Below are 27,435 nucleotides of genomic sequence, written 5' to 3'. Positions count from 1 at the left end.
GAAATTAGCACATGGTGGTAATATTAGTCCTACCATTTGACTTCATGAGGGAGCTTGTGAACGTCGGGGATCTGAAGTAAACTTTTTGTCATTAATTTGTGGATTTCTTCCAAAGTGTGGTACTTAACAGCTGGCCTGCTTTAGTGGTATCACTTATGGTGATGTTATTTTTATGTTCAGAAGTCATGGCTTGTCAGCAGCTGGCAGTCATGGAGGTGACCAGATTCTAGGGTGACACTGTCATGCCAGGGCCCTCCAGAGCCTGTGGTACCTGCATGGTGGGTGGGCACTCTTCTCCCTGGAGTGCGTGTGGGTAAGTGTGTGTGGCCTCTGATGAACGGACGGAGTGATTTCTGTTCTCTGGGGAAGTGACAGAACCAGGCTGTTGACTTCTAGAGGTGGAGGATGCCTTCCATGATCAAAAATAGGTCAAGGTTTCTTTCACTTTGATTTTTTTTCTCCCTCAAATAGTCTCCTTCCTTCTTTCTTCTTCCTTCTTTTATTCTTCTGTTTAGAGGCAGGGTCTACCTCTGTCACCCAGGCTGGAGTGCAGTGGTATGGTCTCTGTTTACTGCAGCCTCGACCTCCCAGCCTCAAGTGATCCTCCTGCCTTAGCCTCTCAAGAAACTGGGACTACAGGTGCGTGCCACTGTACCTGGCTGGAACATTTTTCTTCTTGACAGAACATCTTGTTTTGCAATATCTTCTCCTTTAGGAGGGAAAATGCAGTGTAGTTCAGGATTAGCCTTCAGTGCCACCATGCCCCCTGGGCTCTCAGCTCTCATTCTTGCCGTCCCCTTTCAGTTTTTGGAGTGAGTTTTGCTCATTTCCAGTGTCCAAGGGCCTTCTGACCTCTGGCATGGGGAAGCCTCGTTTTCCCAGGCTATTAACACACTCTCCTGAGAACTTAAAGGTTACAATGGAGTGTTTTGGTGGAGGCAGTCAGAAAGGACTCTCAGAGAGGTTACTAGAGGAGGCCCTTAATTCATGTGGAGTGTCAAAGCACGGTTGAGGAAATGGGGCATGCTGGAATCTTTCAGAGTCTGCTCTGGGCTCAGAGGTGGGGCCAGTTGGGTTTCCGGAGTTGGTGTTTTCTGATATCACATTGCCCTTTGGCTCATCGAGGATCCACAGCATAGACCTCATTTCAGTTCACAAAGCCCCTTTCTTGACTCCCACTCCCACCTGGCTAGTTTCTGTGGCTCCTTCCACCCAGCGGGCCCTGAGTGCTGTTCCACAGACGGCAAACCCATCCTGACCCAGACGCGTCAGCCCCAAACAATCTGGTTACTGTTTAAACAACCAGTGTAAATAATGAGCCCTCCATTACCAAGAGTATAAATACATTTAGACAAGTCAGAGTTCTGTAGAGTGAAAGTTTAGGTTATGGGAAAACATCAACAGCTGTAATTTGTAGGCCCTTGTAGAGCAAGGGGTGTGAGTGATGTAAACTGTGGAAAGCCGGCATTTCGTTTATGTGTCTTTTTGTCATTGTGCCAGAAGAAGAACTTTGTTATATTTCCTTTGCTGAGAATTAATCTTGAGAGGGCAGCACCTGCCAGAACTTTTTTTTTTCCCCTAAAAGTAAATGTCACCTAGGTGGCCGGTGCTGACGGGCAGGACTGTTGTGGGCAGTGATGATGAACTTTGTATCAAAGATTGCATTTGGTTAGCCACTCTTCTCTGAGTATTGAAAAAATACTTAAGGGCAAACCGCAAAGGCATATGATTAAGGTGAATTCTACGGTAAGGAGACAGATGAACACGTGCAAAAGAACCGCAAACATTGGTTCCAGGTAAAGCCTAATGCTCATGGCTTTCAGAACATAGGAAATTGAGCTCTGTAAGTCAACACAGTCTTTGGCTGGATCTCTCTTTGGTTAAAGGGTAGAGTGAAGCCTGCCTCTTTTTATTTTTTGGCCAAAGTAGGAACTGTCTGAAGACCTATAAAATTAAGTATTTTTCTTTACAAGGAGAAAGGGGCAAGGCAGAAAGTCCCCTGGGTATGAGGGATTACTGGGTTTCTCTCCACTAATGGCGCAGTTCACACACACACGGCTCCAATCCAAGGCCTGTTTGAGTGGGCCCCAGTGTGTGCGATGGCCCACACATGTGTGGGGGGGTGCAGGCCAGAGGTGCTGAGTCTGTCTTATGTTGGAAAAAACATTCGATGCTGGTTTTCACAGTCATTGCCAATCCGTGGATTAGCTTCGGAGGTCTCCCCTGACATCCCATTCTCCCCACATGCCCGGCCCCTGCACAGGAGCCTGAGGATATATTTGTTTTAAGATTACCTGCTTGGGGCTGGGTGTGGTGGCTCACACCTGTAATCCCAGCACTTTGGGAGGTCATGGCGGGTGGATCATGAGGTCAGGAGTTTGAGACCATCCTGGCAAACATGGTTAAACCCTGTCTCTTCTAAAAATACACAAATTATCTGGGCATGGTAGCGCATGCCTATAATCCCAGCTACTTGGGAGACTGAGCAGGATTATTCCTTGAACCAGAGAATCAGAAGTTACAGTGAACCGAGATTGCCCTACGACACTCCAGCCTGGCAACAGAACAAGACTCTGTCTCACAAAACAAACAAAACCTTGGGAAAAATAGAAGGATCTGGTGATCTTTACAAGCTGTTTGCTAAATCTGCCTATTTTCTTCTGCATCTCTACTTGCAAGAGATGTGATGTAGGGATTTCACACAAACACACAGAAGGAGCCGAAGGGATTGTGTAGATTTCAGCAGAGATGAGGAGTCAAGTGAGTGGAACACTGAGACCGAGCTTATCCAGCCTGTGCACCACCAGGGGCCAACAAGGATGGCTTTGAATGTGGCCTAATACAAATTCTTAAATTTTCTTAAAACATTATGAGATTTTTTTGTGATTCTTTTTTTTTTTAAGCTCATCGGCTATCATTAGTGTTAGTGTATTTTATGTGCGTCCAAAGACAATTCTTTCAGTGTGGCCCAGGGAGGCCAAAAGATTGGACAGCCCCCAGTAAGACCAAACCGGAGTAAGAAGGAGGCAGGCGCTCGGAGTGTGTGTGTGGGGCGGGGGGGATCCCCCGGGGAGCAAGACCCTATATTAAAGTGTGCCAGGATCTGTTTTACCCAGGAATATAAAGACACACAGACATGGAAATGGCTGGTGTCACAGACCCTAGAAGGAGGAGGCTTACTATGAGGGCCCACTCAGGCAACACTGAGATCAGCAAGAGGCCGAGGGAGTGTGGGGAAATAGGGCAGGCTTGTCAGCAGGTTTCAGGTGTGGGCCTGCCCCTGGCGGTTGGATCTCTGGCTCTGGATGACTGTGGCCAGGGAATGGTGGCCTGGGGTGTGAAAACTGCATAAGCTGGGTGGCTTCTTTGTGGTTGGTTTCCACATGAAGGTCCACTGGCAGGTCATGAGTGCTTCTCTCTAGGGAATTGGCCAGTCCTAGCAGTTGAGAGGTTAAGAGGGGCCATCTCTTTAGGATCAGCAAGGTCCTAGATGTCAAAACATCAGGAAATACAGAAAATATAAAGGCAGGATTAACAAAGCCCCTTCCTTGGAGACCCCAGCCCTGTCACTGGAGACATGCTGGGTCAGACCTGGGGTGATGGCCAGCTTTCCACACAGGCTGAAGGAGCACCCCCGGCCACACATAGAAGGATGTCCCTGTGTGGGCCCTGTTCTCCCCTGCGGTCCCTGTGCAGTCTGGGCCCGGGTACTCCTAGAGGGACAGCATTTCCCACCTTTGTCTGTTGCTGCTGCACGGGGAGGGCTGGCAGAGATGCTGGCAGTCTATCCCCCACCAGCGCTGCTGGCCTGGCCTGGGGGAGGTATGGGAAGGAAAGATTAGTGTGAGCATTTGCTTCCTGTCCCCTAGCTGCCAGAGCCAGTGTCCCTTTCCTCCTTGCCAGCCTCTCAGGCTGAAGAGAGTGTGAATTCCCGTGAGTTTGTCACTTGCTCTGTTGATGAGAAACTGCATCTTATAGTCCTGCTGAGAAAAGAACCATGTGACATGTGACACCAGACTCAATACCACTTGTCCTTGTACCTTCCTGTGCCAGGTGGGGCTTAGGTTCCAGCCCCTGTGCAGCATGACGGTGTCCATGTCTCCCCTCCCACAGCGAAATGGGGTCCTAATTAGGGGTGCATTCCATTTGTGTGTCATCTGCAGGCCTGGGCTCTCTGGGGAAGCAGAGGCCCGAGTGGTCCCTCCAGTCCAGGCCACACCTGGTGACACAGACCGCATGGCTCCCAGTGCTGCCTGCAGTTGTCCTCGTGGCAGCATTTATTGCTGAGCATGAGCCTCACCGGGAGTGAGCAGACTGGTGCCTTGTGTGAATATCCCGTCTCATCTCAGGTGGAATTCACTGAGGTGTTGCTGCCGCTGACAGTGGAGAACACAAGGGCCTGGGCCTGGCCCTGCTTGGAGCTGAAGTGCAGAGCAGAGGGTCTCAGCTGGGCTGGCGTGTTTAGGCACTGCCTGCAGAAGTAGATGATCGTGTCTTACAAGGAGGTAAACCCCGGAAAAGATCTGCTCTAGCAGAAGGCAAAACCGCACCCGTCAGTCCCACAGGTGCTTCGGGCTTGAAACTTGCCTCTGGGGAGGCATTTGCTGACGGCTTCTCACATTTGCCACCTGAATCCTCTCACCTAAGCGCTTGACAACATGTCTGGCTTGCTCCATAAACTAAATAGCACAGCTGTTCAACTCTTCCCAAAGAAGCCAGCCCGTACCAATGCCAAGCCCTGGTGAACCTCAGGAAACTATAGACCCCATTCTGATTCTCTTACCACCATAGCCTTGGGCATGGTGGGAAATGTCTCAGCCCAGGGTTGTAGGTGCTGGCTCCGCTGGCATGGGGGGAGGAGGTCCTGTGCCTGCTGTCTTGCCCTGGGGCATCTGTAGGGCAGGGCTGGGTTGTCCTGTGCAGCATGGTGGGTTTAGTTGCTGAGCAGTGTGCATGGAGTCTCCCTTGCTCCTTGGTGCATCGAAAATTCAGCTTTACAGCCGGGCGTGGTGGTCACGCCTGTAATCCCAGCACTTTGGGAGGATGAGGTGGGCGGATCACCTGAGGTTGGGTGTTCGAAACCAGCCTTACCAACATGGAGAAACCCCGTCTCTACTGAAAATACAAAATTAGTTAGGCGTGGTGGCACATGCCTGTAATCTTAGCTACTTGGGAGGCTGAGGCAAAAGAATCACTTAAACCTAGGAGGCGAAGGTTGTGGTCAGCTGAGATCACGACACTGCACTTCAGACTGGGCAACAAGAGCGAAACTCCGTCTCAAAAAAAAAAAAGGAAAAATCAGCTTTACTAAGTTGACGCAAGTGGTGTGTGAGAGAAGCACTTGTTTCAGTTCCAGCTGCCCTCCTGCTTTTCTGGACACCGTTGCTGAGTCAGGATGTGTTGAGGGCAGTTTGTGGTGATGCCGTTCCCATTCCCCGAAAGGGTAGCAGTGCCCTTGAAAGTGGCAGTGGAGCTGGGAGCCCCACCGACCTGGTCTGTGGGCACGTGGGCTCTAAACATGGTGGGCAGGACACCCATGACCCCTGCCCACTCTCGCTGCTGGCTAGACCCCAGATTCCCTGAGAGAAGATGTTGCTGCATGTCTGTGAATAACTAAAAATGAATCACACTGGCAGGTGCTGCTAGCCTCTGAGCAGGATTTGGCTTTGGCCTTGGACCTGCCTGGTCAGTACAAACTGTGAGCTACACTCCTCCACCCCCTGCTCTCTGTGGGACCGAGGGGTCAGTGGCTATTAAGAGCCATGCAGAGAACTGTGAAGCAAAATTGTTGCTTTTGCCGTAACAGTGACTGTGAAAATGAATGTGGCCATTTGCAAAGAAGCTGAAATAACGGAAGACAGAGAAAAGCTGTGTGCCTGGAGCCCACTGTTCCTGGTGTGTCACAGTGGCAGACAGTTGGGGTCAGCTGAAAAGTACTCTCAACTGGCATAAAAGACCACCTGGTGAGGAGAGATGGAAGGGAGGAGTGATACTGTAGACAATTTGGGGACCCCTGGAGGAAGCCAATTATAGGGATGTGCATCACAGAGGCAAGAGGATTTGATTTAATATTAGGGGAGAGGAAACCTTTCATCCCTTAAGGCATGCCCATTTTCAAATGACAGCCCAAAACAGTTTAATACTTCACACATTTTACTTTATTCACAATGCATGATAATTTATGATTTTTGTTGTTGTTGAGACCGAGTCTTGCTCTGTCGCCAGGCTGGAGTGCAAAGGCATGATCTTAGCTCACTGTAACCTCTGCCTCCTGGGTTCAAGCGAGTCTCCTGCCTCAGCCTCCCGAGTAGCTGGGATTATGTGCACACTATCATGCCCAGCTAATTTTTGTATTTTTAGTAGAGACAGGGTTTCACCATGTTGGCCAGGATGGTCTTGATCTCCTGACCTCAGGTAATCTGTCTGCCTTGGCTTCCCAAAGTGCTGGTATTACAGGCGTGAGCCTCTGGGCCTGGCCAATGTATGAATATTTTAATTGAGGAGAAGGTTACTGATTGGAATGCCACCTCACGTTTCTCACAGCAACCACACTCAAAGTGCATATTTAGTGATTCCCAGGTTTCAGTTTCTCTAAAATGGGCAAAAACTCTTACACACTTGTGAAATGCAGGATCCTAATAGATTTTTCACCCCCTCACTCCGTTGGTTTACTGTTGTCATGTGCACAATAACTGTTTTTAGCAACCTAGCTTTAATTCCATTTAGTGTTTACAGAAATAACTTTCTTCTTGTTAGCTGTCAGGTGACGTCGCATTTTGCAGTAGTCACCTAAACAACATAATTATAGTAATAAAACTGGAATAGACAGGTTTGCAACCAAGCTAACCCTGGGTGAGCACAAGTCTTAGCTGGTGCAAGAGGCATTCATTCACCAGCGCCTTTCATAGAAGAAATGGACAGTGTCATCTGGCAGATCAGCTTGGAGAGGGTCGCCATGTCATAGTGTACAGTGATCTCACTGACTTCCCCAACAAGCCTATTTTGGGAAAACTCCCATGTATTTTTCCTCTGCTCTCACACCGCAGCAACAATCACCAACTAGACAAAGACTCTGTGGCCAAATGTGGAGCTTTTTCCACACATATAAGCAGTAGACGCCCACTGGGTGTGCTCCAGTCCAGTTTAGACACTGTCTACCTGGAGGTAGCTTCTGATCCTCCCTGCTCCTTGTTGAGGGCTCAGTTCTACAAGACCACCTCTCCTTCTTCTGGTTGCAAGTCTACGTCTCCAGAACTTCTGACTGATCGACTGGCTTCAAGTTGGGGTTTTCACAACTCCCTCTTTGAGTTTCTTTAATTTGCTGAAATGGCTCACACAACTCAGGGAAAACACTTAGGCTTACTGGCTTATTATGAAGGATAATTACAAAGGATAAAAGGATACAGATGAACAGCCAGATGAAGGGATATACAGGGTGAGGTCTGGAAACGTCCCAGGGCAGGAGCTTCTGTCTCTGTGGAGCTGGGGTGCACCACCCTCCCAGCACGTGGATGGGTTCCTCACCTTCCCGTTGGCCTCCGTGTGTTCATCTCTCAGGAAGCTCCCCAGACCCTGTCCTTTGGGCTTTTCATGGAGACTTCATTGGTTGTCCAGGATGCAGCGTGGACAACCATGATGAAACGTGATTGGATAAAAAGGGTGTGATCTAAACGCAGCAGGGACTGTCTATTCAAATTCTTTCTGACTTCTCTACGTAGCCTTCCAGGGTATGCGGCAGGACCCCTCTGGAATGAGACTTTTATAACCCACAGTCTGATTAAGTCCTGCTTTGGGCAGGTGAAAGGAGGGCAGGACAAGGTCAGAGAGAGATTCTGGTTCCTGAGCATGCTTCTGAAGCCTAAAGCGCCCTAACATTATAACAAAAAATTATGAGCCAGGAACTGTGGACAAAACCCAATATGATCATAGTATCACAAGGTCCAAAATAGAAATTGATGTTTTCTTTTTTTTTTTTTGAGATGGAGTTTCACTCTTGTTACCCAGGCTGGAGTGCAATGGCGTGATCTCGGCTCACCGCAACCTCCGCTTCCTGGGTTCAGGCAATTCTCCTGCCTCAGCCTCCCGAGTAGCTGGGATTACAGGCACGCGCCACCACGCCCAGCTAATTTTTTGTATTTTTAGTAGAGATGGGGTTTCACCATGCTGACCAGGATGGTCTCGATTTCTTGACCTCGTGATCCACCCGCCTCGGCCTCCCAAAGTGCTGGGATTACAGGCGTGAGCCACCGCGTCCAGCCTGATGTTTTCATCTCTCCAATCAGTTGCCCCCTGCTGTGGTCTGAATGTTTGTGTCTCCCTAAAACGCCTCTATTGAAAGCCTCACTCCCAAGGTGATGGTATTAGGAGGTAGGGCCTTTGGGAGGTGGTGAGGTAAGGAGGGTGGAACTCTCATACATGAGATTAGCACCCTTAACCAAGAGGCCTCAGAGAGACCCCTTGCTCCTTCTGCCATGTGAAGACACAGCCAGGAGGTACTGTCTGTCAGCCAAGAAGTGGACCCTCATCAGACAGTGAATGCACCAGTGCCTAGATATCAGGATTTCCAGCCTCCAGAACTGAAAACAAATCTCTGTTACTTATAAGCTGCCTGATCTGTGGTATGCTGTTAGAGTGGCCCAGTTGTGCTGAGAGACCCCCTTTCCCTATTTCTGCTAATAAGCCATGCTTGTTCCTTTCCACCTCTCCACACCTGAACGCACAAAGCAGCCAGCTCTACCTTGAACAGACACATTGGATGCAGTTGTACTTTTTATCATCAAATTAAAATCAAGCTTATTGAGTTGCACTGAATCCTCAACTGCCCAAATCTATTATTGAAGCTTTAGGCTTCTCTGCAGTGGTGAGAGGTTGTGTTTTTCCATTGGTTGTGTCTCTGCAAGGATTGTCATCTGGGCATAGTCTGTACCTTCACCCGCTAGGGGAGGGCAGTGTTGGTGAAGAAATGCAATCTCGTTGGACGTTTTTGAGTGGCCTTCCATCTTCCCATCCCTCTTCTTCCGTATTCAGCGCTCTGTGTTGGGTTGAAAGGTGTACGTATGTGCGTGTATGTGTGTGCACATGTGTGTGTGCATGTGCGTGGGTGTGTACATGTACTTGTCCTGCCATCCTGTGAAGACGTGCCCAGGTCACGCTGGCATCTGCCACTCCTTCAGTTTGTGAGTGTGATTTAGATGTCCAGCTTTCATGCCGAGAGTGTGTGCCCCTCCGGCTAGCAGGAGCAGCCTGTCTAGGCTTCCTGCTCTAGCTGAGAAGTGGAGACTGTTGTTCAGGGGCAGCAGAAGAAAAGGAGCGAAGCTAAAACTAATGGAAGCAGAGGGGCTGATGGGACAACTTGGAATCCCAGGAGCAGCTACTGACTGCCATGAGTTTATGTCTTGGGGTCCTCACCGGGCTGTGTACCTGGGCCAGGCTGGGAGGAGAAATGCTGGATGACGGTCTTTCAAATCTCTTCTCCTCTGCCCCTAACGCAGTCTCTTAAAGTGGATGAATAGAACCGCGTGGCAATGTGACTGTCCCAGACTGAGCAAAGGTGTCTAGAGGCCTGAGGGTGGTGCTGGCAGCAGCGGCTCGTGTGATCGTATGAGCAGTGGTCCCGAGGCTTCTGAGGGGCCTCACCCTCAGGGAACTTGAGGACAGTCATGTGGCTTTGGAAGGCCAGAAGCCATTTAAATTGTGTGTCATCATTGAATACTATTTTTGTACTACCATGGGAAGCACTTTGAATAAATACTTTTTCTGTGAGGAGAAGGGGGGTTAAGTTCACATACCTTATTTCTATGAAGCATTTTAGTTTCAGCCTTTAAATCACAAAGGAAAGAAAAAGGAATTTCCTAGAGAGTGGGTGTTCAGTAATAGAGGGCTGGATAGTAGAAGGCAGTGTTTGAGTGATCCAGCTAAGTTTGGTAAAAATAACTCAGTCAACTGACAGAGGAGCCTGACAGCCCATTTTCATTCATACTTCTCATCTCAGAGTGCAGTTCTGTGCCCCGCACTCTGAATCATTGCTGTAGTTTGGATTCTCTAAAGATTGGTCCTAGTTGGTGAATGGGAGTTTAGGAATTAGCCCTGGGCAAGAGTTGGCAGGGCAGCTGCACAATGAAGGCCTGCCTGGAACTAGAGTCCAGGCCACGTGATGCTCTGCTACCCTGGCCAAAGCCTTGCCCACGGGAGCTGCCTTTTCTCTCTCCTCAGGAGATGAGCATGCAGTCTCTCCAAGGATGGCTGAGGGGGTGCTAAGCCCTTGGCACTTGAAGACTCCAGGGCTTGGCAGTTCCATGAGGCTGGAGTTTAATAAGAGGCTGCTGAGCAAAGGCCCCCCGAGGGCAGCTTTGTGGCCTTGGCAGCTGTGGGGCAGGCACACGCACTGTTAGAATTGCTTCTGGGAGTTAAGACCGTGTTAATTGGCTCAACATTTTAAATCAGAGGGTTTCTGGAATGCAGGAGAGAGAGACGCAAAGGTGGTGTTAAACTCTTCCCTTCTGACGGTTCTCCCCTCCTGCCATTCCTGCTGCCAGCCTTGAGAGTGGCCATGCTTCAGTGGGACCCTGGCAGAGCCGTGTGGCAGGCCTGGCTCTGTGCTGAGCCACTTCAAAGGCTGGATGATACCATGATTGTTCATAGTTTCAGATGAGTACACTGAGCCACAAGGCACTCTCCTAATGTCAAAAGGTCAGAAATGAGTGTGTTTCTGGCGATTTTAGGGTCATAGCAAGTTAATAACAAAATCTCAAATTTTTTCACCCAGAGAAGCGCTGATCTCAGAAAATATGTGACGTGGCCTCAAAGTCAACTCCCTAACAAGGTGTTTTATGCCGTGGGGTTGCACATTCACCAAAAATTGTAAGGCCTACCATGAAGCAGGACTTGCACAGTTGAAGTAATTCGTGGAAATGGCCGAAGCTCCCTGGAAAGTATAAGCTGTCGGTTTTATGTACAAGGCCACACACAGTCACAAGGGAGGCACATCTATGTTCACCCATGTTGGGCTGTGGTCTCCCCGAGGACCCTTATGCAAGGCCGTGTGCAGTCATGAGGGGACACACATCAGTAGAGTGTGCTTCTCTGCTTGAAATGTTCTATATGGGTTTTTTTTTTTTGTTTCCTTCTGTGGAATTCTCATTTTTTGCATGGTTTTTAAAAAATTATGTTAAAAATACATAACATAAAATTTAGCATCGTAAACATTTCTGAGTGTACAGTTCTGATACATTCACGTGGTTGTGAGACCAGTCTCCAGAACAGTTTTCATCTTGCATAACTGAAACGTTAAACAACTCCCTGTCCCTGCCTCTGGCCCCTGGCAGTCTCCATCCTGTTTTCTGTTTTTGTGGATTTGATTGATCTAGATTGTCCGCATAAGTGGATTCACATGGTCTTTGTCATTTTGTGACTGGCATATTTCACTTAGCCTAATGTCCTCAAGTTCATCCCTCATGTACCAAATGACAGAATTTTCGTTCTTTTCAAGTCTGAATCATATTGCATTACGGAACATGCCGCATTTGTTTATCTGTTCATCCGACCCGAGGGTACTTGGGTTGCCTCCTCCTTTGTAATTTTTTTCTATGCTGTTTTCTACAGAGGCTGCATAATTTTGCGCCCCCACCAGCAGTGCACGGAGTTCCAGTTTCTCTACCTCCTCACCAAAACTTGTCATTTTCTGTTTTTACGATGGCCTTAGTGGGCGTGAGGCGATAACCTGTTGTTGTGGTTGTGACCTGTGTTTCCCTAACGACTGATGATGTTGAGCATCTTTCCGTGTGCTTGTTGACCTGTCTTCTTTGGGGAAATGTCTGCTCAAGCGCATTGTTCATTTTGTGGTGGTTTTGTCTTTGTGTGGCCCCTGAATACCTGTTGCCTTCCACTTGGAGTCATAGTGTGGTGGTCCTCCACTTCCACAGTGATTGGAAAACCAGGAAAACCTCTCACGTTCTTTCCACCTTGGCTTTCTGCGCACCTGGCACCACTCCAGGCTGGATTCAGTCTGTTTCCCTTGGGCAGAAGGGGAGGCATTGCTGGTGCTGTTTAAACTGGTGTTTTGTAAGCCTTGCCCTCTCTTCCCCCAGCTCTTTTGGCTGCCTTCTCTTTGCTGAGCCCTGTAGTTGAAATTGTCTATGTTTAAATGGCCTTTGCAGAAATTGCTGCCCAGAGAAACTGCGGTAAACAGTGATGCCTCTGGAAGTAGCTCCTTTTCCCTGCAGTTGAGACTGGGCAGGGGTCTCAAATCCAAATGCCTACAGGCTCTGCTGGGTGATAAAAGGGTAGGTTGGGCCGAGTGAGCCAAGTGCTCCATCAAAAACCTTCCAAATTTAAGAAAAGGTTTGTTTATGGTGGGCTTCCATCTACCAAATGGCTTGGGCTCGGCTGTCAGTCAGTCCTAAGTCCACTTGCGCAAACCTGAAAAAGTGCACTCACTGGGGCATGGCCTATCTGCCCAGGCTCCGAGAGCCTGCTGTGCACAGTGGTCCCCAGACATTTCAGGCCATGTCCTTTATGCTGCCCTGCCGAGCTCACCTCTGCCCGCTACACGTTCAGCGCATCCAGTCAGGGAACCCTTTTGGGAGGTCAAAGCTGCTGGAAAATCCTTTGACTCATTAGCATCCTCCTGTGGGGTCTGTCTGTACTGAGTGAACTTGTGGAATAGAGCAATTTCTAGTATAGGGGAGGTAGAATTCCTCCTCTGCCCTCCTAGGGCTTCTGGCCTGAGAAAGATGGACAAGGAGAAAAGCATGCAAATTTTATTTAGTAAGCTTTTCATGTACATAGGAGCTTTCACATGAAGAATGAAGACTCAAAGCAGCGTTTGGAGCTGAATGCCTCTATCCCAGGTTGAACAAAGAAGAGTAAACTATGGAAACATGATAAGACAGAAAGGTTGGGGTTAGAGTGGTTAATTATGGAGAAGTGTCCAATTAAACTGCTCAATGCTTTGAATTCTTTACATATAAAAATGATGATGAGAGCAAGCATTTAAGTGGGGGCGGGAGGGGGTGAGATTCTGCTCCCTCTGTAGGTTTCATCTGCACTCATAGGTAGCAGAGTTCCCGGGGGCCTTTCCTGGCTGCATTGGTCTCATAGCCTCATTTCTGCAAAACTTTCCCCTCCAAGAAGAAAGTGTTCCAGGCCTTTTCTCCCCATCCACTTTTACACGTTGTCAGACTTGGCATCCATCTTGGTAAATATTTGAAACAGGGCCGAAGCCCATGAAGGGCTCCTTGCTGTCTGTGAGCCTGTGTGGAGGAGCAGTGTGTTTGCATAAATAATGAGTCTCTTTGGAAGCGGGGCTGTGAACTTTACTGTGGCCTCGTAACTACACATTAAGCCATCGGGAATGGCTTGGAGGACAAAAGTGGTGCATGGACGTGATGTCCAAGTGCTGTGTCCTGGTCCCTAGCCCCTTCACGTTTTCCATCCTGATCAGGAAGCTGATCTGCCTAGATGGCCTCGGTTTTGTGTTAGCACTTTTAATACAGTGAGCTCAGCAACTCAAATCAGAGACCACAGAGAGGGAGAGACCACAGAGAGGGAGAGGCCACAAATGAATTGCTCCCTCCCTGGTGACAGGCCATGTGCATCCTCAAGGAGTTGATGTTTCTGGGCATTTCAGGTCTCCAGCCAGCGACTGTGGTGTTCCCATCGTTGGCTAAAAGAGGAGTTGGCCAACAGTGTTTTGCAGATGACAGTGACATCCTCAATGGCATTATTCTCTAAGAGGCTGATGAGTTACGAATAAACAAATGTCCAAAAGTCACAAAAGGAAAGTAAGGCCTGAGGGGCTTGTGCCACCCCATGTGTCTCCCTTCACTCCACAGCTGTGGCCTCGTGGTTTGGTGGACCCCAGCCACGCATACCTGGGGTTGGAGCCAGCTGCCACTGTGTGTGGGCCTCCCTTGAGAAGGGAGCCATGGCCCCTGCTGAGAGGGATACAGTGGGCCAGGAGCATTGCTCGCATCAGGGGTTTTTCCCAAATGAGTGGTCAGAGGAGGAAAAATTAGAAAAAGGGGGAGAGGGGGTCCAAAGTGGCTCCGGCCGGAGGTCGTGGCGCTTGCGAAGGCGAGGTCATGAGTTCAAGGCTAACCTGAGCAACCACATAAGCTCAAACTGATTGGCCAAAAAAAAAAAAAAAAAAAGAAAAAGGGGGAGAGATGGAGGAAAACAGCAGGCATTTATGGACTTGTGTGTCAGGAATGTGAGGCATACAGTTCAGTAAGCTGGAGAAAGCTTTCCTTGTCCCTACTTGGTATTTAAGGAGATGGAGGCAGAGAAGCTGTGTTTCCTGCCCTGGCTCGGGGCTAGTAGGTGGCAGAGGCAGGCTCTGCATGGCCCTTATCTGGTCAGAACCTCCTGGCGGCTCCGTTTCTGAGTGCATGTGGTGAGAGGGTGTAGCAGAGTTGATGGCTGGATCCATTATAGCTGGATTTTATTTCGGCCCTAAGGCTGGCCGCCTCCATGCTGAGAGCCCATTGTTGGAGGGGAACCCGGGCTTCCTATCTTGCCATTGTCCACACTTGGGACGGTCATACTCCATGTTGGGCTGTCCTGTGTGTTGTGGGGAGTGAGCAGCGTCCCTGGATGCCACTCATGAGAGACCAAGGGCCACTTACTAAGTCTCACCATCAAAAATGTCTTGGGCTTTGGCAATGTCCCCTGGGACAGTGTCATGAAGAACCACTGGAGTTGAGAACCCTCCACAGGGCGGGGGAGAGAACTGCAGCAGAAAACGAAAACCACTCCATCACAACTTGCTCCACCCCACACAGGTGGATTCTGAACAAGAAAAGGAATAATGCCAAGTCAGAATGACAGGGAGCGAGGGCATGTGTGAGACAGAGTGGGTGGGGAATAGATCTCTCTTTAGCTTGGTGTTTCTGTTGGAAATTCTTAATCGCAAGTCTCCAAGGGGGTGCTCTGTCTCTGTGAAGGCATCTGCAGGTGCACAGGGTCAGAGCGTCTCTGCTGGGTGGCATATCTCTCCCTGCTGCTTCTCCCATTCCAAGGGTCACTCACCTCACAGATACAGAACTGAGTCACAACAGAGAGAACAGGATTTGCTCCACACTGTGTCCTGGCAAGGAGGGTTTGATGAAAGTAGAGCACAGAGCTGAAGGATGAGAGGGGGGCATCTCACACTGAAAAATTCATGGACAATATAGCAGGGCCCAGTGTGTCAGCCCCATCCACAGAGTCCAGGGTGTCAGTCCTGCCCATAGAACCCAGAGTGTCAGCCCTGCCCACGGAGTCCAGGGTGTTAGCCCCGCCCATTAGCCCAGGGTGTCAGCCCTGCCCACTAGCCCAATGAGTCAGTCCTAACCCACTGGTCAAGGGTGTCAGCCCTACCCACTAGTCCAAGGAGTCAACCCCACCTACAGAGCCCAGAGTGTCAGCCCCTCCCACAGGGCCCAGGATGTCATTCCCCACTCACTAGTCCCAGGGTGTCAGCCCCACCTCCTAGTCCTAGAGTACGAGCCCCATCCACTAACCCAGGGTTTTAGGCCCACCTACTGAATCCAGGATGTCAACCCCATCTACTGAGCCCAGGATGTCAGCTTCCCATCGAGGTACCCAGTCATAGCTTAGTCACACTGGAACCTCAAATAGACACTATCAAAACTACTCCAGAAGCTAGATCTGGAAAGACACAAAAATTGTAGAGTGAAGATGTGCCATGAGAATTTGGAAAGAAAAGGTAAAACACATGAAAGTGTTTTTTTTTTCTTGAGACAAGATCTCACTCTATTGCCCATGCTGCAGTGCAGTGTCACCATCTTGGCTCACTGCAGCCTTGACCTCCCAGGCTCAAGCAATCCTCCCACTTCAGCCTCCAGAGTAGCTGGGATTACTGGCGTGCATTACCATGCCCAGCTAATTTTTGTATTTTTTGTAGAGATTAGGTTTCACCATGTTGGCCAGGCTGGTTTCAAACTCCTGGGCTCAAGCAATCCACCCGCCTCAGCCTCCCAAAGTGCTGGGATTACAGGCATGATTGACTGTGCCTCGCCAAAAGTGTTCTTTAGAAACATACAGATAGATCTTCCCTGGGGAACGTGTTCAGTCTCAAGTGAACCCTTCACAGATACCCAGGTTCCCTGATCTTTGAAGTTTGCTCTGGTTTTCTTCAGATGCCAAGTCCTCCAGCTTGGGGGTCTTTGCCTGAGCATGGCACCAGCACTTGTTCTTTTCATGAGGTCTCATCTTCCTCCAAGTCACCTAAAGCTGTAAGGGTGGCATCACTAGGAGCCCAAGTTAGGGGTCATGGGTGTGAATGTGCACGTGTTTCCTAGGCTGTCCCACCTGTGTGTACATTCATGCATATTTTTGCCATAACAGAGGTTCCTGTGTGCCATTTGGTTGTTAAGGCAAAAGTGCTTTAGAATACCAAACTGAGAGTCTCTTCAGCCTGGAGAAATGGGAGGCACATCACCCAGTGGTAATTACCCATGACATGATGCCATGATTGATTAGTTTAGGGCTTCTGGCTGTGAAAATAAAAAGGCTTCAAGGAAAAGCTTGGAAACAACCATGATTTATGAGTTTATGAGTTTCAATTAGAGAAAACAATGGTATTGAAAAATGTTCTTTTTTATAGGGGCGTGGGAAGTAAGCAGTGTCTTGGGATATGATTGGTAACTTAATTCATTCAATAAATTCTTTTAAAAGGAGAAAGCTTAGCAGTGACTAATCCATTAGTTTATAGAAAAAATTCATAGTTGGCAATTACATGTTTTTTATGATAATCACAAGCAGTAGTTTAACTTGCTTAAGTATATTCAACATCAGTGCCACAATACAGTTACCATAAAATAGATGTTTATGTTGTCATTCTAAAATTCTCTTTCTTCATATTGTAGAAATCAGACATCATCTAATGGTACTGAATATGTAAAGATGGTGGATGGAAGATATTCAGAAAATAGAATATGAAGACTGTCTCATGTTAGAAATGCATGGGGCGATTAGAGGCAGAGAAATCTAAATGCAGCTACATATAGTTTTATGCAGTTGATATTTTGTTACATCATACATTATTATTTTTTTTTTCATTTGAGGTGGAGTCCTGCTGTGTTGCCCAGGCTGGAGTGCAGTGGCACGATCTCGGCTCAATGCAACCTCCACCTCCTGGGTTTAAGCAATTCTCCTGCCTAGAGATGGGGGTTTCACCATGTTGGCCAGGCTAGTCTCAAACTCCTGACCTCAATCATCTGCCTGCCTCTACCTTGCAAAGTGCTGGGATTGCAGGTGTGAGCCACTGTGCCTGGCCTATAATACATTAATATTTAAAAATTTTTAGAAAACTAGAGAATCGCATTAAAATCAGAATTTCCAAGGTGAATTATTTTATTTTACTATTTTGTTAGAAAAAATAAATAGTTTTTTTTAAAATTGAAAAAGAAATGCCTAAGGAGAATCACTTGAACCCAGGAGGTGGAGGTTGCAGTGAGCCAGGATTGTGCCACTGCCCTCCAGCCTGGGCGACAGAGAGAGACTCTACCTCAAGAAAAAAAAAAAAGAAAAAGAAAAATGCCTAAATGTGCTAAAATACTTCAGACGGCAGCTCACTGGGTTTCCCTCCCTAAAGCCTCTATATGGATTTGTTTTTTCTGAGATGTTTGGTGACTATAACCAGTCAAGTTTTGTGTGTCCAGTAATGGCATGAAAGGAACACACCATGGTTCTCACCTTGCTTTGCTGACTGGTGAGTTTGATGAGTTTCTGCATCTCATGCACACATTTACTTCAAGCTGCAAGCCCAGTGAAGGGCGGCAGTTAATTGGTGATAGGGGTGACAATAGAAACTCAGTGTTGTTTTGAGAATTAAACAAGATAACTAAGGAGAAATGGTTTAGCCAGTGTTCAGCACTCAAAACTTGTGAATATTGCTGTCCTTATTGTATTTTTATTATATCCACTATTATCTATTACATTTAACAATTGCATATCTATACTGTACTTCGTTAACCAATTTGGGCTTGATTGGTATTTGGATAGTCTCCATCTTTTCCTGTGACAACCAGAGTTGGAACTTGGATCCTTATAGTTGCACCTCCAATGAACCTGGAAGTAAATTCCTGGCTGTGGAACTGCGCATAGGCACATGGCTGGTGTTGGTAGATGTCCCTGTGGTACAGCAGAGATTTTGAGGCATCATTCACACCATGGGCCAGGCCATACAAGCATCTGCCTCCCAGCCTTTCCATTGTCACACGTGAATTCTGTCTCCCACTCCAGTTTACCTCTGTTTAGTTAATGCTGTAGTTTTGACTCTTTTCCTATTTATTAGCTATTGCAATTTATTTTTATGTAAACTCTTCGTGTCTTTTTTTTTCTTTTTTGAGATGGAATCTCACACTGTCTCATAGGCTGGAGTGCAGTGGCGCTATCTCGGCTCACTGTAACCTCCACCTCCCAGGTTCAAGCAATTCTCCTGCCTCCATCTCCTGAGTAGCTGGGATTACAGGCGTCTGCAACCGTGCCCAGCTAATTTTTTGTATTATTAGAGATGGGGTTTCACTATGTTGGCCAGGCTGGTCTGGAACTCCTGACCTCGTGATCTGCCTGCCTTGGCCTCCCAGAGTGCTTTTGGTTTTCAATATTGGATTGTTGGTCTTTTTTCTCATTAATGAACAGAGCTCTTCACTCATGGTTTTATATTATGTGCTTAAGTCTGTGATCATTTGGAATTTACTTTTTTTTTTGAGACAGAGTCTCACTCTGTGGCCAGGCTGGAGTGCAATGGTGTTATCTCGGTTCACTGCAACTTCTGCCTCCCAGGTTCAAGCAATTCTCCTGCCTCAGCCTCCCGAGTAGCTGGGATTACAGGCATGCGCCACCATGCCCAGCTAATTTTTGTATTTTTAGTAGAGACAGGCTTTCACTATGTTGGCCAGGATGGTCTTGATCTCTTCACCTTGTAATCCACCCACCTCGGCCTCCCAAAGTGCTGGGATTACAGGCATGAGCCACTGCGCCCGGCCTGGAATTTACTTTTTTATGAAGAAGGAGATAGGACTTCAGCTTTATTTATTTTTGCTCAAATAACTGCCCTGTCCCAGTGATTTATGGATTTATCCTTCATCTTCTCATTTAGTTGAAAAATTCCCCCATTAATAATAATAATCTTTGTTTCCATACACATTTGGATCATTTCTGTATTCTCAAATTCCATCCTATTGATCCGTCAGTCCACGTGCTAGACTTTATGGAGTAATGTAATAGGCATTACTTCCATAAGAAAGAGGTGCTGTCTTTGCACTTTCTTGGACTTTCATGTCTATATTCATAAGAGATATTAGTATATAGAGTTGTTTCCTTAGATGTTTTTGTCTGGTTTTAGTATTAGGGTAATACTGACCTCATAGAATGAGTTGGAAAGTATCCCCTTTTCTCTTTCTAGAGACTATAAAGGATTCACCTTAACTCATGTCTAAACATTTGGCAGAATTCACCAGGGAAGCCTTTTAGCCCTTCGTGTTCTTTTCTGGGGAGTTTTTTTTTTTTTTTAATTCAGCCTCTTAATACAGTTCTATTTATATTTTCTGTGCCTTCCTGAGTCAGTTTAGTGGTTTTCTTTCTATAGGAATTTGTCCATTTCCTCTAGGTTATTTAATTTGTTGGGACATAATTGTTCTTAGTATTCCCTTATAGTCCTTTTTTATTTCTGAAGGTCGTAGTAAACCCTGCCTTTCATTCCTAATATTAATAATTTGAGTCTCTTGTTTTCTTGGTCAGTCTAGCTAAAGGTTTGTCAATATGTTTTCAAAGAACCAACTTTTGGTCTCATTGATTTCTCTCTGTTGTTTTGCTGATTTCTCGTATTTATCTCCCTTCAAATCTTTGCTGTTTCCTTCCCTCTGCTAGCTTTAGGTTTAGTTTGTTCTTTCTTCTCTAATGCCATAGTGTAAAGTTAGGCTATTGATTTAAAATCTTCTAAAAAATAGACGAAAAATTTAAAGTTACAGTTTTTTTCTTTAAGCACTGTTTTAGCTGTGCCCCTTAAATTTTATGTTGTGTTTCTTTCTGTTCATCCCAAAGCATTTTCTAATTTGTGTGTGTGTAATTTTTTCCTGTGCTTCATTCATTAATAATGTTTTGTTTAGTTTTCATATATTTGTGAATTTCCCAAATTTTCTTCTGCTGATTTTTAATTTTATTCCAAGTGGTTAAACATACTTCATGATTTTTAATCTTTTAAAATGTATTAAAGGTTATGTTAAGGCCTAGTATCTTGAAGAATGTTTTATGGTTTTATGTGCACTTAGGAAGAACATATATTCTGCCCTCGGGGTGGAATGTTCTGTTCATGTTACATCTAGTTGGTTTACAATGTTGTTCAAGTCTTCTATTTTCTTACTGATGTATTGCCTAATTCTTCTCTTATTGACAGTGGAGTGCTGACATCTCCAGTTATTGTTGTTGAATTATCTAGGTTTCCTTTTATTTCTGTAAGTTTTTGCTTCACAGGTTGTGGGTCTCTGTTAAGCTCATATACCTTTATAATAGATTGATGGGTTGACCTTCTTAGCAGTACAAAATGTCCTTCTTTGTTTCTAGTAATCAGTTTTCACCTAATAGAGTCATGTGTCTCTTAACGGTAGGAAACGTTCTGAAAAATATGTCACCAGGCTATTTTGTCATTGTGTGAGCATCATAGAGTGTATTTACACAGAACTGGAGGGTTTAGTCTACTATACGCCTAAGCTATATGGTAGAGCTTATTGCCCCTAGGCTATTAACCTGTGCAGCATGTTACTGGACTGAATATTATAGGCAAACTTATACTTTTCCTATGTTTATATATGGAAGATACACAAATACCTTTTGTGTATCTTCCATATATAAACATAGGAAAAGTACTGTAAAAAATATAAAATATTAAAATGTACCACCTGTATAGGGCACTTACCAAGATTTTCTTTGGTGGTCCATGTACAGCCTCATATAGGAAATAAACTCCATCTCTCACTATTAGTTTAATCCTTTCCATATAACCCTTGAGTTTTTGTAATTCACCTTCAATGTCTATTTCCAAAGTGGGGTATATAGATTTGTATTGGTTGGCTAGAACTTTTTTTTTTTTTTTTGAGACGGAGGTTTGCTCTTATTACCCAGTCTGGAGTGCAATGGTGTGATCTCGGCTCACCGCAACCTCTGCCTCCTGGTTCAGGCAATTCTCCTGCCTCAGCTTCCTGAGTAGCTGGGATTACAGGCATGCACCACCATGCCCAGCTAATTTTTTATGTTTTTTTTTTTTTTTAGTAGAGACAGGGTTTCACCATGTTGACCAGGATGGTCTCGATCTCTTGACGTCGTGATACTTTAAATAAATCGAACATAGTTTTGTGCATTAACAGGTAGTTCTTTAAATGTCCTTGCATTTGATATGCGTGTGTTCCAACCTGGGAGAGTCTTATACTGAACTTCAACTTTATTTAAGACTTCTTGGTTTTCTGGGATATGAGGTATGATTTCACTGTCTAACTTGTAAGCAACTCCAACTTTTATTTCCGTAAACATGTCCAAAATATCCAACTTGGTAAGTGCCAATGCAATAAATCCATTGATCATATGAGTATATTTGAGCAAAACGAGGTCCAACCAGCCACATCTTCTTTTCCTTCCAGTAGTTACACCAAACTCTCTACCCCATGTTGGTAATAATTCTCCAATTTCATTTTCTTGGTGCTCTGTAGGAAAGGCACCAGTACCAACTCTAGTTGTATAAGCTTTCACAACTCCATACACTTCTCCTACATTTTGAGGGGGCATACCCAAAACAGTACAAACACCTCCAACAGTACAATTTGAAGAGCTTGCAAAAGGGTAAGTCTCCAAATCAATATCTAATAGTGCTGCATTTGCACCTTCTACCAAGATTTTCTTTGGTGATCCATATAGGGCCTCATATAGGAAATAAACTCCTTCTCTCAATATTAGTTTAATCCTTTCCATATAACCCTTGAGGTTTGTAATTCACCTTCTATGTCTATTTCCAAAGTGAGGTATATAGATTTGTATTGGTTGGCTAGAACTTTAAACCTCCCAGAGAAGCCATCGAAGTCAGAAACAAGATGGCACATCCAAAGTCCACTCGGAGCAGCTTTGGACGAATAAACCGGCCCAATGCCCTTTTTTGTTGTACCCAAATTTTTTCCTGCCCTCCACCTCCACCTCTTGTCCCACTGCAAGGTCTCAGGTACAGTAGCAGGCATGGAGCTGTCATCTCCTGTGATAACAATGCCTTCTGGATACCTCCTGAGGGACCTGCCTGGGGCTGTTTAACTGTTAAAAGTAGGAGTACCACTGGGCGAGGTGGCTCACACCTGTAATCCCAGCACTTTGGGAGGCTGAGGTGGGGTGGATCACGAGGTCAGGAGTTTACGACCAGACTGGCCAACATGGTGAAACCCCATATCTACTAAAAAAATACAAAAATTAGCTGAGCATGGTGTCTCGTGCCTGTAATCCTAGCTACTTGGGAGGCTGAGGTAGAAGAGTTGCTTGAACCAGGACCAGGAAGGCAGAGGTTGCAGTGAGCCAAGATCACACCAGTGCACTCCAGCCTGAGCTACAGAGCGAGACTCCATCTAAAAAAAAAAAAAAAAAGAGAACGATCCAAGATGGCTGATTGCTAACATCCAGGGATTGCAGCTCTCAGGGAAAGCACGGAGAACTAGAGGACGCCACACTTTCAGACAAATACTGGTCGCTCACGGAGCAGAAGATCCCCCAGTGGAGGAAACACACGGGTGGCCAGCACGACTCTCGTGGCCGGCGCAGAGGTTCCGCCGGCACCTCGGCCCGGCAGCTCTCGGAGCAGAGTAAACAGGTTCGGAGGACCCACAAGGGCCCCCAGCACGACACCAGAGCCTAGCGCAGCGGCAGTGACGGCACCTCGGCACAGAGTAAACGGGACTGGTTCCCCTTCTGACCGAGGTTTGGAGCCCCGGGAGGCAGAGTCGCCTACTACGGACACAAGAAGGAAGCCAGACAGGAGAATCCTGGGCAGAAAAGCACCATCCGTTTTAACGCCGCTGCTCTGGCCCTGGGAACTAACAACCTGGACGTCCACTCAAGAGACCTAATCTGAAAGTTCGTAAATTCAAAGACGACAGGAGGATAAATTTACAATGACGGGAAGAAACCAGCGTAAAAAAGCTGAGAATACTCAAAGTCAGAACGCCTCTCCCTCTAAAGATGATCACAGTTCCACATCAACAGTGGAACAAGGCTTGATGGAGAAGGAGCGCATCCTGATGACAGAATCACTCTTCAAGGAATGGTTAATAACAAACTTCGGTGAGTTAAAAGAACATGTTGTAGCCCAACGTAAAGAAACTAGGAACTTTGAAAAAAAGTCTGATGAAATCCTATTGAGAATAGACAACTTAGAGAGGAGTATGAGTGAAATAATGGAACTGAAGAATACAATACAGGAACTCCGAGAAGTATGCACAGGTTTAAACACTCGAATTGTTCAAGCAGAAGAAGGGATATCAGAGGTCAAAGTCCAACTTAATGAAATAAAACGCGAAGAAAAGATTAGAGAAAAAAGGATAAAAAGGAATGAGCAAAATCTCCAAGAAATGTGGGACTATGTGAAAAGACCAAATTTACGTTTGATAGGTGTACCTGAATGCGACGGAGAGAATGAATCCAAGCTGGAAAATACCCTTCAGCATATTATTCAGGAAAATTTTCCTAAACTAGCAAAGCAGGTCAACATTCAACCCCAGGTAATACAGAGAACACCACAAAGATATTCCTCAAGAAGAGCAACCCCAAGGCACATAATCGTTAGATTCACCAGGGTTGAAACGAAGGAGAAAATACTAAGGGCAGCCAGAGAGAAAGGTCAGGTTACCCACAAAGGCAAGCCTATCAGACTTACAGCAGATCTCTCAGCAGAAACTCTACAAGCCAGATCGTTAGATTCACCAGGGTTGAAACGAAGGAGAAAATACTAAGGGCAGCCAGAGAGAAAGGTCAGGTTACCCACAAAGGCAAGCCTATCAGACTTACAGCAGATCTCTCAGCAGAAACTCTACAAGCCAGAAGAGATTGGGGGCCAATATTCAACATCCTCAAAGAACAGAACCTTCAGCCCAGAATTTCATATCCAGCCAAACTAAGCTTCACAACTGAAGGAAAAATAAAATCTTTTATGAACAAGCAAGAACTCAAAGATTTTATGACCACCAGGCCTGCTTTACAAGAGCTTCTGAAAGAAGCATTACACACAGAAAGAAACAACCAGTATTAGCCTTTCTAAAAATACACCAAAAAGTAAAGAGCACCAACATAAAGAAGAATTTACACCAACGAATGGATAAAACAGCCGGTCAACATCAAATGGCAGTAACCCTAAATTTAAATTGACTATATCCCCCAATCAAAAGACACAGCCAAAACCCAATGGCATGTTACATCCAGACCTGTTTCACATGCAAGGATACAGAAAGACTCAAAACAAAGGGATGGAGAAAGATTTACCAACCAAATGGAGAGCAAAAATAAATAATAAATAAATAAAAAGCAGGAGTTGCAATTCTCGTATCGGAGAAAATAGATTTTAAAGCAACAAAGATATAGTGGTAAAAGGATCAATGCAACAACTAGAGCTAACGATCCTAACACCCAGATACGAGACTTAGATTCAATGAGACAGAAAATTAATAAGGATATCAAGGACTCAAACTCAGATCCGGAACAAGTAAACTTAATAAATATTTATAGAGCTCTCCACTTAAAATACACAAAATATACATTCTTGTCAATACCACATCACACCTACCCATAAGTTTAAATGAAACATTGATTGGCCATTATTAATACCAAGTTTTTTCAAAATAAAGCAATATTTCCATTTACTCTCCCTCTTTCTCTTCCTCTTTCTTCCTCTCCTTTACTTATTATTTTTTTTTTCTTTCCTTCTCTCAAAAAAAAAAAATGAACTTGTAAACCTCTAGATCCAGGTCGGCAATGTCTCTCTCATTGCTTGATTTCCTTCCTTCCCTTCCCTTCCTCCCTCCCTCCCTCCCCGCTTTCTCCCTTCCTTCCTCCCTACCGTCCTTCTTCCCTCCCTTCCTCTCCCCCCACCAAAAAAAAAAAAAAAAAAGGGGGGGCTGGGCACGGCGGCTCACGCCTGTAATCCCAGCACTTTGGGAGGCCGAGGTGGGTGGATCACGAGGTGAAGAGATCGAGACCATCCTGGTCAACATGGTGAAACCCCGTCTCTACTAAAAATACAAAAAATTAGCTGGGCATGGTGGCGCATACCTGTAGTCCCAGCTACTCAGGAGGCTGAGGCAGGAGAATTGCCTGAACCCAGGAGGCAGAGGTTGCGGTGAGACTAGATCATGCCGTTGTACTCCAGCCTGGGTAACAAAAGCGAAACTCCATCTCAAAAAAAAAAAAATTAGCTGGGCATAGTGGCACATGCCTGTAATCCTAGCTACTCAGGAGGCTGAGGCAGGAGAATACCTTGGACCCAGGAGGCGAAGATTACAGTGAGCTGAGATTACCCAGGCTGGAGTGCAATGGCGCAATCTCGGCTCACCACAACCTCCGCCTCCTGGGTTCAGGCAATTCTCCTGCCTCAGCCTCCTGAGTAGCTGGAACTACAGGCACGCGGCACCATGCCCAGCTAATTTTTTGTATTTTTAGTAGAGACGGGGTTTCACCATGTTGACCAGGATGGTCTCGATCTCTTGACCTTGTGATCCACCAGCCTCAGCCTCCCAAAGTGCTGACATTATAGGCATGAGCCACTGCGTCTGTCCTTTATGATACATCTTTCTAACCTATTAGTGTTTTTGAATTGGAAGTGTATTGCTTGTAGCCAGCATATATTCGGGTAATGTTTTTTTTTTTTTAATTTATTCTGCCAATCTTGGTGTTTTGATTTGCCTTTTTACCCACTTACATTTAATTTGCTTACCAATGTGATATGCTTCACTTCCACCATTTTGTTACTTTTCTGAATGCTATAATTATGTCTTTTTAAAAATTTCTCTATTTTTGCCCTTGTGTGCATTAGATAGTTCTTAGTACACTTTTTAAATTCCCTTATCATTTGTTTTTATATATTTTCTGGGGTTATTTTCTTAGTGGAAGTATCTGAAATTAAATCTTTAAAAATCTAGTTTGAATTAATACTAAATTTTGGTAGTAAACAAAAAATTTTCTCCAAAATATCTTGCTTCTCTTCCCTCTCTTTTGAACTATTAGTGGCATAGACATTATATCATATGTGCTATTAATTCATCAACACAGCCTTATAATTAGAGCTTAATGCAGTAGTCTTTTAAAACAAATAAGCAAAGAAAAGAATTACAAAAAAATATTTTTATACTGTCTTTCATAGTTCCTACTTAGTTACCTTTACTGGTACTCTTTTATTTATTTCTTTGTGTGAATAAAATTCCTATCCAGTGGTCTTTTATTTCATCTTGAATGACTCTTGACTGTTTCTTATAGGGTAGTCTGTTAATGATAGATTTTCTCATTTTTTAAATTTAATTTTTATGTAAAATTGATGCAATAATTTTGCATTTTTATGTCACAGTCTGATGTTTCAGTGCATGTATGCATTTTATAATAATCAAATTGGGGTAACTACCATGTCCATCATGTTAAACATTTATTATTTCATTGTGGTGACAACATTCAAAAACTTCTCTTCTAGCTATTGTAAAATAGACATTACATTGTTGCTCACCAGAACTTACTCTTTGTAACTGTAACTTTGTACCCATTGACCAACATCTTCCAATACTCCCTTCTCCTTCTCCTGCCCAACCTCTAGTAGCCACTATTCTACTCTCTACTTCTATGATCAGCCTTTTTAGGTTGTCCTTCATTTCTGAAGAAGAGCTTAGCTGGATATTGAATTCTTTTTTTTTTGAGGTGGAGTCTTGCTCTGTCACCTAGGCTGGAGTGCAGTGACTTGATCTTGGTTCACTGCAACCTCCACCTCCCACGTTCAAGTGATTCTCCTGCCTCAGCCTCCTGAGCAGCTGGGATTACAGGTGCCCACCACCATGCCCAGTTAATTTTTGTATGTTTAGTAGAGATGGAGTTTCAACATTTTGGCCAGGCTGATCTGGAACTCCTAACTTCAGGTGATCCACCCGCCTTGGCTTCCCAAAGTGTTAGGATTACAGGTGTGCGCTACCACACCCAGCCTGGATATTGAATTTTTGATTGAAATTTCAATAGTTGTGTTGTCTCCCTGGGTTCTGATGAGAAGCCAGCTCTTAACATTATTGAAGGTCTCTTTTATGAGATAAACTGCTTCTCTTGCTGCTTTTAAGATTCTGTCTTTCAACAATCTGTGATGTGCCTGGTTGTGGATATCTTAGAGTTTATCCAACTTGGAGTTTTTTGAGTTTCTCAAATGTGTAAATTAATATTTTATCA

The 27,435-nt window shown here is 45.5% G+C and overlaps 1 protein-coding gene and 1 pseudogene across 8 annotated transcripts in view; one reads left to right on the top strand and one right to left on the bottom strand.

Moving 5' to 3' along the window:
• ROR2 (receptor tyrosine kinase like orphan receptor 2) overlaps positions 1–27,435 on the top strand; it is a 221,327-nt gene that overhangs the window by 132,770 nt on the left and 61,122 nt on the right. The window lies entirely within an intron of this gene.
• LOC100894785 (adenylosuccinate synthetase isozyme 2 pseudogene) lies at positions 21,334–25,040 on the bottom strand (annotated as a pseudogene). The gene has a single exon (XR_013533103.1). The product of XR_013533103.1 is annotated as an adenylosuccinate synthetase isozyme 2 pseudogene (transcript).

Source organism: Callithrix jacchus, chromosome 1 (assembly GCF_049354715.1).
Source record: "Callithrix jacchus isolate 240 chromosome 1, calJac240_pri, whole genome shotgun sequence".
NCBI lineage: Eukaryota > Metazoa > Chordata > Mammalia > Primates > Cebidae > Callithrix > Callithrix jacchus.
The sequence above is the reverse complement of the archived record's forward strand: the minus strand, read 5'-3'. Positions and strand labels throughout refer to the sequence as shown.